Genomic DNA, 11,611 nt, shown 5'->3' with positions numbered 1-11,611 from the left:
AATCAATTTAAAGAAAATGCGCAAAGGAAAAGAAAGATGTTGCTCGAAGATCAAATTAATGGGGAGAAAACTTCTAGGAAATCGATTTCACCTAATTCCTCATTATGCTTTACTCATCTAGCTAATTGAATTTAATTCTCTCTGTTTGTTAGCAATCTCCAAACTGATCCAAAAGCCTCTTTCGACAGTCAATTGGAAACATTCTTGTTCATCATTTTACAAAAGAATATGCAATTTAATAAAGCAAGACAGCATTAAGACCAACGATTTTAATACTACATAGGTTCATACAAGTCTTTCGATCTCTATATTTACCTATGTCGAAACATTCAAGATCTATCCTATAATTCCCTCTTTCGACAGCAAATCACAAGATCAAAATCATCTAATTAATGGCCAGTTAATTAGAAGCAATAAGCTTAGAATAAATCAGACCAACATGAAAAGAATTAATTCAAATTAACATAGAAAAGTAAGCATAGTTCGGAACTAGATTACATCGTTTTCCTAGAATAAAGAAGATTTAGTTCATGCTAAAAATTATACTCAACAGAAACAAATTCACCATAATGTATCTGAGAAGATTGTAAGGACAAATGGACGCTCAAAAAAAAATCTCTCGTCTTCGTCTCTACTGCTTCGTGTTCCCAGTTCAATGCTGTCCTTCCCTTCAGTTCAGCCTCCCTTTTCTTTTTAAACGTGTTGCCCTTTTTCAGACCAAAACGTTGCTCTTTTCAGCCTAAAACGTTCCTCTTTTTGTGCGTCTCTCCCCTTTTAGTTTCGGCCTCTATCAAAACCCAGAGGGACCCACTTTTCTTGCCAACTTCTAAGGTCAAAAAGAAATCTTCCTTTAGTTCCGTTCATCCAAGACCCAATATTCTCTCTAGCTGCTTCATGTCTCTTTTATTTGAATAAATCTTCATTTTCTTCAAATCTGCAATAAAATTTAAATAACAATAATGAAGTCTAAAATCAACAAAAATAAATAAAATTAGACTAAAGTTTAAAGTTGAGAAGTGATAAATTATGCTAAATTATGCAAGTCATCAATCAAAGTACTCTAAAATCTTCAAAAATGACCAAAATACCCCTAAAACCCAAAAAATGACCAAAATACCCCTCAAAACCTAAAAAATGACCAAAATACCCCCAAAACCCAAAAAATACCAACATATGTCCGAAATCCAAAAATTACCAAAATACCTCCGAAATCTAAAAATGACCAAAATACCCCCAAAACCCAAAAAATGACCAAAATACCCTTGAAATCCAGGAAATTACCAAAATACCCTTGAAACAAAAAATTTACCAAAATACCACCAAAACCCAAAAAATGACCAAAATATCACCAAAACCTTAAAATGACCAAAATACCCCCTAAACCCAAAAATTGACCAAAATTCCCTTGAAACCCAAAAAATGACTAAAATATCCCCAAAACCTAAAAAATGACCAAAATACCCCTAAAACCTAAAAAATGACCAAAATACCTTGAAAACCTAAAAATTACCAAAATAATCATGAAACCTACAAAATGACCAAAATACCCCCAGAATCTAAAAAAATACCAAAATACCCTTGAAACCTAAAAATTACCAAAATAATGACAAAACCTACAAACGACCAAATACCCCCCCAAACCCAAAAAATGACCAAAATACCCTCTAAAACCCAAAAAATGACCAAAATACCCTCAAAACCAAAAAATGACCAAAATACTCCCCGAAACCCAAAAAATGACCAACATACCCCCGAAACCTAAAAAATTACCAAAATAATCTCGAAGCCTAAAAATTAACCAAAATAACGCCGAAACCCCCGAAACCTTAAAAATGGCCAAAATACCCTTGAAATCCAAAAAATGACCAAAATACCACCAAACCCTTAAAATGACCAAAATGCCCCCCCCCCCCAAAACCAAAAAATGACCAAAATACCCTCAAAATCTAAAAATTACCAAAATAATCACAAAACCTACAAAATGACCAAAATAGCCCTGAAACCTAAAAATTACCAAAATAATCACAAAACCTACAAAACGACTAAATACTCTTGTGAATCCAAAAAATGACAAAAATACCCCCTAAAACCTAAAAATGACCAAAATACCCCCAAAACCCATGAAATGACCAAAATACCCCTGAAACAAAAAATTACCAAAATACCCTCAAAACATTAAAAAAATGACCAAAATACCCCTCGAAACCTAAAAATGTCCAAAATAGCCCCGAAACCTAAAAAATTACCGAAATAACCTCGAAGCCTAAAAATTAACCAAAATAACGCCGAAACCTAAAAATGACCAAAATACCCCCAAAGCCTTAAAAATGGTCAACATAACCCCAAAGCTTAAAATTGACGAAAATAACTTAAAAACGAAAAAATGATCGAAATACCCTCGAAACTTAAAAATTAACTAAAATACCCCCTGAAACCTAAAAAATGACCAAAGTACCCCTGAAACCTAAATATGACCAAAATAACCCCTAAACCTTAAAATGACCAAAATATCCTTGAAACCTAAAAAATGACCAAAATACCCCGAAACCTATAAAATGAAAAAAATGCCCCTTAAACCAATAAGTCGATAAAAATACACCCTAAACCTAAAAAATTACCAAAATCCCCCCTAAAACTAAAAAATGACCAAAATATTCCCTAAACATAAAAAATGACCAAAATACCCCCTAAACCTGAAAAATGACTAAGAGACCTCAGAAACCTAAGGAATGATTGAAATATCCCCAAAACCTAAAAAGTTATTAAACGACCTCCAAAACCTAGAAAATTACAAAAAAAAAAAAAAAAAAAAAAACCCCAAAATCTAAAAGTTAACGAAACACCCCTAAAACCTAAAAAATTAGTGACTGAAATACTCTTAGAACCTTTAATTTATTGAAAATACCCTTGAAACGTAAAAAATACCCCAAACCCCTATTTTGGTAATTTTAGAGGCTTCAGGTGTATTTTGTTCATCTTACAGGATTAGTGGTATGTTGGTCATTTTAGATATTTTGAGGTGTATTTTGGTCGTTTTATAAGTTTAGAGGTATTTTGGTCGTTTTAGGGGTTTCAGGGTATTTTTGGTAATTTTAGAGGTTTCAGGTTTTTTGTGGCCATTTTAGAGGTTTTGGGTTTATTTGGGTCATTTCAAAGGTTTTGGGCTATTTTCGACACTTTATAGGTTTGAGGTATTTTGGTTATTTTTTAGGTTTCAGGGGTATTCTGGTAATTTTCTAGGTTTATTGAGGTACTGTGGTCATTTTTATAGTTTTAGGGAGGTATTTTGGTCATTTTTAGGTTTCTAGATTATTTCGATCAATTTTTAGGTTTCGAGGGTATTTTTGTCACTTTTTAGGTTTCGAGGGTATTTTGGTCTTTTTTTAGGTTTTGGGGTTATTTGATCATTTTTTAGGCTTTAGGGTTATTTTGGCCGTTTTTTAGGTTTTAGAGGGATTTTGGTAATTTTTAGGTTTCAGGGTTATTTTTGTCATTTTTTAGGTTTCGGGGGTATTTTGGTCATTTCTTGGATTTCAGGGGTATTTTGGTAATTTTTAGGTTTTGGGGGTATTTTGGTAATTTTTGGGTTTTTTGGGGTATTTTGGTCATTTTTTGGGTTTTGTGGGTATTTTGGTCATTTTGTAGGTTTTGGAGGGTATTTTGGTAATTTTTTAGGTTTTAAGGGTATTTTAGTCATTTTCTAGGTTTAAGGGGTATTTTCGTCTTTTTTTTAGGTTTTAGGGGTATTTTGGTCATTTTTGGGTTTAGGGGGTATTTTGGTCATTTTTTAGGTTTAGGGAGTATTTTGGTCATTTTAGTGGTTTTGGGGTATTTTAGAGTTGGGTGATTTGTAGAAATGATAGTTGGATTATAATTGGGTTAATACCCATTTAACCCAATTAATAATTGGGTGGATTTGGGTCTCATTTAAGTGGGTGGGTTTGGGTGGGCAAATGGGTTTGGGTTGATTTTGCTACCCCTAGTTTTGACGGAGGTGAATATGGGTTTGAGTTCAAGTTCGGGTATGTGGGTGGGTCTGGAATTCAGAATAGATAGGTTGTAGCTGCAGGTGCAGCGTAATGAGTTGAGTTTGAGAGTGGGTGAGATACGATTCAATGTAGGAGGAGGTTGATACCAAAGAGCCATTGCTTTGTTTTGCAAGCTTGTTGCTTTGCTTTAGCTTAGCACTCACTCACACAAACCTATATGTCGTTTATGAGAAAGAATAAAAGCTGAGTTTCACATCCTAATCCAACTTCGCATTTTGGAATTTTTTAATAAAAAAATGCAACATCATTAAAAAAATGACATCCTGCCGTTAGCCATATAAGCAATACCACTAACGGTAGTTAATAAAATGACTAATACAACTCAGTTTTAAAACTTGAAGAACCAATTGTGCTCGTTTGAAACTTAAGGGACCAATTGCGCACATAAGGTAAACTTGAGGGACCAATATTGTAGTTTTGCCAATTATTTAACTAAAAGATAGTGGTATTTTACCCTCAGTAAAATATTTTTAGTAAAACATTTTCAAATGTTTGACATAAGGTAAACTTGAGGGACCAATATTGTAGTTTCGCCAATTATTTAACTAAAAGATAGTGGTATTTTACCCTCAGTAAAATATTTTTAGTAAAACATTTTCAAATATTTGGATTGACCTAAACACTTGAAAATGCAAACACAAATCAGCCACCACCAACCACCATGAATGCAAGCACAAACCACCACCAACTATACCACATCCAAATCGAAAAAAAAAAAAAAAAAAAAAAAAAAAAAAAAAAAAAAAAAAAAAAAAAAGAAGAAGCCATCATTGCTGCTGTCACCGAAATCCAACGCCGAAACACAACCATCCACATCATCATAACAGGCACCACCCACACCTCTACAACAACGAGAAGGGAAAAAAAAAATCCAAGATCAATGATTAATGAAAACCCACCACAATCAACCACCATCAACACTAAGACCCACCCCCAATGCACCACCATTGAATTGACAAACCATCGATCACCCAACACCATACCCAGCCGCCAAACTCAAAATAAAACCTAGCAACACCATACCTAGCCACCAAAACGCAAAACTAAACCCACCTACCAAACTCACCACCAACAACCCACCTATCTAGATCTGAGAGATGCAGCCCCAAAGAAATTAGGAACATGAGGAAGAGTGTAGAGGGTAGGATATCAACGATCTGCATCATACTTCCTGCCACAACCTCTATGTTGGAGACATCAACGCCAACCACCTCACCGCTCATCAGTAGGAGTCCCAATGGACTGCCAAAGAGAAAAGAAGAGAAAGAAGTGAGAACTTGAAAGTGAGAAGGGAGAGCAAAAACTGAGAGGAAGAGAGCGTGAGAGGGGCTGAGGTTTGAAGGAGTGAAAGTATCGGGTACGAGTCAAGAGAACAAATGTAATATATTTTACCAAAATTTGAAGCGTAAAGTATTTTACCAAAATTTTAAGTGTAAAATAAAATATTTTACACAAATTTGTTTTGGTTGATTTAGTTGATTGAAAATATTTTACTTTTGATTAAATATTCTATTGCAAAATAAATATTGTAAAATGGGAAAATATTTTACATCGAAACAAACAAGCGTTAAAGAGTTTAAGAATTTATGTAAGAATATTTTAATATGCAAAATGTTGAAATCCAAACAATGTTGAAACCCAAACAGGAAATCCTCTTATTAATAGTATAAATAGACAAGATGAAGTTCAAGTTTTCTCTAAGGACACCACCGCACACCCTTGGTGCGATAGTCACTTTACAAGTATAAGAGTTTGTGGAGTGTGGGGAATAAGAGTCAAGGTTCAAGTTTCTAGAAGGGGGCTTCACACACATATACACTTAAATTAAATTAGAATAAAATTTTTATCTTGTATAAAAAAATAAAAAATAAAAAAGTTTCTCTTGGGACAAAAAATAAACTAAATAAATTTATTATAATAATAATAAAAATAATTTTGTTTTTTTTTTAAAAGGAAGAAAATTGTGGTGCTTCACAAATCACACTACAGAAACCTTTTTTTTTTCATTTTGTTGCAACTTCACTTTTTATTATTATCTTCAAAATTTGTGATGTACAATGCCTTAACAATTTGGAATGACTATTGTGGGAGGATTTTCGTCTCGGCCCCCAATCATGTGTAGTAGTGCTACACTCATCCTTAGGCCAAAAGCTTATAAGGCATGAGTGGGAGACGTCTCTCCCCGATGTGGGATTAAACAAATCCTTGAGGACTAAGGCTTAACGCCATTTCTAAATAGGACAATACCTGATTGGGGGCCGAGACGAAAATCCTCCCACAAAAAATGTAGTAGTGGTACACTCATCTTTAGGCCAAAGGCTTATAAGGCATGAGTGGGAGGCATCTCTCCCCAATGTGGGATTGAACAAATCCTTAAGGACTGCTCAACGCCATTTCCAAATAGGACAATACCTGATTGGGGGCCGAGACGAAAGTCCTCCCACAACTATCATCGTGCACTAATATTCCTAGTAGTAGTGTGTAATTTAGTGGTGGTTGCCTTTTTCAAACCACTGCTGCTTCTTCCAAAATCCACTTGAGCGTTAGGTTTGGTGTGATAAGACATTGCAAGTGAGTCTAGCATTAGGGTTAATAAGGCAGATAGCATAGCCAAAAATGTTGAAAATGGAAATTTTTTCTAAGGGCGGTGATCAGGCAAACAGTCAGACTCTAAGCAGGAGAAGGAATCGGGCTAAACATGCATGTAGCCAGTATCAAGAATGACCCCGAAGGCAAATGCTTTGATGATAGAAAATGCTTTGGAATCAAGGTTAAGGGTTGGTATGGATTGTGTAAGTAGTGGGAGGCACACACCAATCATGTTAGTAACTAAAATAACAGCAATAGCAATGAGATTGAGTTTTAAGGCCTTGGATTTTTCGTGACACCTATGTGTAGATTCTGCCACACATATGTGTAGATTCTGTCACACATTGAGACTCACTGGAAACTTGTAATGCGAAAGATAAGAGGAGGAGAAATTAGTGAATAATGTTGGCATTTTTTTACTACGATAGTGATTGAAACTTTGAAAGTGCGAGTGATAATTCCTAGCACTAGCTTTGTGTGTATGAGACTGTCAATAAGTAGCAAGGTGAGGCAGTATTTAAGAAGTGGATGTTGAAAGTTTGAAATAGTGACATTGTGTGTGGTACATTGCGCCGGGCACATGGTGACACATCTTAATTCACACATGGCGTGTGCCACACAATAATTAAGTTAAGCCACATCACACTCCCATGTAGCAACAGCAACTTCTTGACGCCTCTCAATTCTCAAAACTTCTCCGCTTTGGAAATGCAGCTACTTTACTCTTTTACTCCTTCACAACCCAAACAAATGTTAATTTTTATCTTATTGATAGCCTCTGAGCCTCCTAGACTAGTGTGTGTATATATATAAAATTTTAAAAAAAAATTGTTATATTATTATTTCAAATGATGCATTAATTATTTAAGTATAAAGAAATTTTGATGTTGTGGGTGGGTAAGGCTCGAATGCGGAATATTGCTAGGTAGGTCCGACCTAAGGTGAAGGTGGGCCCAACTTCTTATCAACTTCAGCCTAGCACATTAACAAGAACTCAGATATTGAAACCAAAGAAGCAACCTGCCCAAGGAGCCAGCTTGAGGAGCGAACACTCCTTGGAAGACTGCAAACAAGCCACCTGGGCCAGAAGACTGAAGACCAAGAAAAGAAGTAGAGATGTACAGGTAAAGAAGAGGGGAAGTTTTCAGATAAAGTACCGGTCACTTCTACATTAAATACACTGTACCAACTCAGCCTGCCGCATTTAATGGCAAAATGACCCCTGGACAGTGTTTTTACAGCTTGCAACCTACTCTACCACCACCAACCAAGCATTGATAGGACAAATATCCAAGTAAGGATCCATGACAGCCCAGGTGGAGGGCTGGGATGAGGCCCCAGCTACTATAAAAAGGAAGGAGTCTCCCTTAAAATGAGAGAGAGAGAGAGAGAGAGAGAGAGAGAGAGAGAGAGAGAGAGAGAGAGAGAGAGAGAGAGAGAGAGAGAGAGAGAGAGAGAGAGAGAGAGAGAGAGAGAGAGCGAAATTGGACAAAAAAAGATAAAGGGCAATAAAAAGCTTTGTAGCCAAGAAATGAGTAATATATGAACTAGTGATCCTTGGACTAATCCAAGGAAGAGTGATGCAAATCTTTGCCTTTCTTATTGGTAATTGTTCATATTTTTAACGACCTAAGAATTGGACTTTTCTCCAAACTCCTTAACGAATCCATTAAGGCCTGAAAATGTTGACCTTGGCAACCTACCTCTACAAATTAATTGTATTGGGCCTCTACACAGTAGTTACCCACTTAACTTGGGTTGGGTTGTGGATCACCGCCCCCTACAGATGTAATTTTTTAAGATTTATATGAGAAGTAATTGATTTAAAATATGATATTCTTACTCAAGTTTACTTGATTTCGCAACAATTAAAACAAAGTCCAAAGTCCAATAATAATAATAAAAAGAAAAAAAAATATGGGAAGAGAAAAAAAAAGTTAATAACACATAACAAATGTAAAAAAAATAATTGAAAGATATTTACATTTTTATTTTATCAAAGCGATATTTGCATTTTTGAGTAGGTATGAAACATGCGATTTATATCATGTAATTTTCAAACTTTTTAACGTATATAATATGATTAAATCACTATATACGCATTTTTTTATTGTCTTTCTAAAAATTACAAATTTTTACAAGAAAAATTATTGAAATATTGGAGGAAATTAACAAGAAATTTGTGATATCAAATGCACCACACAATGTGCAAAAATCTGGCCGGCCAGTGTTTGAAGTAATTAATGTAGCTTTTGATTAGAGGCTTGTGGTTTGAGTGCGAGTATGATTAATTAAGGTTGTGGTGCTTCACAAATCACACTACAGAAACCTTTTTTAAAAGAACACCAAGAAAAGCCAGCATTTGAAGATTTACATTTTGTTGCAACTTGGACCCTAATAAATCAACCTTGACCAACGCCATATAATTTAATATACCCGCTGATGCTGCGTCCAATACACGTTTGATAGACACAGCCCTAGAGCGATGCCAAATGGCGCTGTGCTGTAAACGAAAAAAAAAACACCATTATCATGTTCATCTTTAATTTATAATCCTCCCGATCATGCATTTTATGTTAGAAACCATGTAATTGTATGTTTTGGTTTGGATGCAAAAATAATTTAATTAGGAGGATATAGATTATTAAAATTAACTTGTAGTATGCATCCTCCTAGAGTACTCATTCCTTCAAAGAGCTGATGGAAGCACACAACAGCAATGAGTGGTCTGATCATGAATGGATTATGTGAGGCACACAATTAAAGCCCAATCACAACCGAGTGCACCACTATCCCCACTTCTAAAACCTGTATTCAACACATACGCTTTTTATTATTATTGTTGAATGTTTGATTATTCTAGCCATGACATATTATAAATTTACAAATATATTAAGGCTAAGAAGTAAGGACTATATGAATATCAGATTTTTAAATTCTTACACAAAGATTGAATGAATGAAATAAAGCAAAGTCGAAGCTAAAAAGGTAATTACATAAATAAAAAAAATCTTCAAAATCTGATGTTGATTTATACTAACAAATGTAATAGCTTGATTCATGTATATATATACCTGAGCAACAACACGATGCCTTAACAATTTGGACTGATTATCATCCCAATATTAGTGTGTAATTCAATGGTGGTTGCTTTTTTCAAATTACTGCTGCTTCTTCCAAAATCCACTTGAGCGTTAGGTTTGGTGTGATACGACATTGCAAGTGAATTTAGCATTAGGGTTAATAAGGCAGACAGCATAGCCACAAATGTTGAAAATGGAAATTTTTTCCAAGGGTGATCAGGCAAACATTCGGACTCTAAGCAGGCGAAGGAATCGGGCTAAACATGCATGTAGCCAGTAGCAAGAATGACCCAGAGGCAAATCCTTTGATGATAGAAAATTCTTTGGAATCGGGGTTAAGAGTTCGTATGGATTGTGTAAGTAGTGGGAGGCATACACCAATCATGCTAGTAACTAAAATAACAGCAATAGCAATGAGATTGAGTTTTAAGGCCTTGGATTTGTCGTGACACCCATGTGTAGATTCTGTCACACATTGAGACTCATTGGAAACTTGTAATTCGAAAGATAAGAGGAGGAGAAACAGAAAGAATGAATGGAAATTAGTGAATAATGTTGCATTTTTTTACTAGGATAGTGACTGAAACTTGGAAAGTGAAAGTGAGTGATAATTCCTAGCACTAGCGTTGTGTGTATCAGACTATCAATAAGTAGTAACGTGAGGAAAAAATATTTTATATCAAATACTAGTACGTCATCCGTATAAAAATAGAATAAACGAGAGACATATGTGCAAAAATAACTATCCACTAACACATGTTTTTCACTTGTTAGTGGGTTAATTTTTTTTGCTAACATGTCTCATACTTATTGGATTTTAATACCATTGACATAGTATCATTTGATACCAAATACCTTCTCGTAAGGTGAGGTGGTATTTAAGGAGTGGATGTTGAAAGTTTGAAATAGTGACATTGTGTATGGTACATTGTGCGGGGCACATGGTAACACACACCTTAATTTACAAATGGCGTGTGCCACACAATAAGTTAAGCCACATCACACTCCCATGCAACAACAGCAACTTCTTGACACGTCTCAATTCTCAAAACTTCTCCGCTTTGGAAATACAACTACTTTACTCTTTTAGTCCTTCAAAGCATCCGGGATGCTAAAAGAGTTTTATTTTACACCGTAAAAACCTGCTTTATCTATTTTCCCATCTCATTTTACAACTCTCTCAAAATCTCAATTTCTATTTTTACATACATTACAACCCAAACAAATGTTAATTTTTATTTTATTTATGGCCTCTGAGCATCCTAGGCTAGTGTGTGTGTATATATATAGAATAAAATAATATTTGTTATATTATTATTTCAAATAATGCATTAATTATTTAAGTATAATGAAATTTTGATGTAATTTTTTAAGATTTATACGAGAAGCAATTGATTTAAAATATGATATTCTTATTCAAGTTTACTTGATTTTGCAACAATTAAAACAAAGTCCAATAATTAAAAAAAGAAAAAAAAGTTTTTTTTTTGAGAATTAAAAAAAAAAAATTAATAACACATAACAAGTGTGAAAAAAAAAATTGAAAGACATTTACATTTTTATTTTATCAAAACAATATTTGCATTTTTGAGTAGGTATACGTATTTATATCATATAATTTTTAAAGTTTTGAACACATAATATGATTAAATCAATATATGCACCTTTGTATTGTCCTTCTAGAAATTACAATTTTTTACAAGAAAAATTATTGAAATATTGGAGGAAATTAACAAGAAATTTGTGATATCAAATGCACCACATGATGCGCAAAAATCCAGCCAATGTTTGAAATAATTACATATGTAGCTTTTGATTAGAGGCTTATGGTTTACCCACACTTTTTCATCGATTTCCCCATGATTTTTGTTTCACATTTCTTAGAAAACT

The 11,611-nt window shown here is 34.3% G+C and overlaps 1 pseudogene; it reads right to left on the bottom strand.

The window, feature by feature from the left end:
- Positions 1-8,952: 8,952 nt before the first annotated feature.
- LOC126695449 (fe(2+) transport protein 1-like) lies at positions 8,953-10,244 on the bottom strand (annotated as a pseudogene).
- Between the last annotated feature and the right edge of the window lie 1,367 nt (positions 10,245-11,611).

This window comes from Quercus robur, chromosome 2, assembly GCF_932294415.1.
Source record: "Quercus robur chromosome 2, dhQueRobu3.1, whole genome shotgun sequence".
Classification (NCBI taxonomy): domain Eukaryota; kingdom Viridiplantae; phylum Streptophyta; class Magnoliopsida; order Fagales; family Fagaceae; genus Quercus; species Quercus robur.
This window is presented reverse-complemented; position numbering and strand designations above follow the sequence as displayed.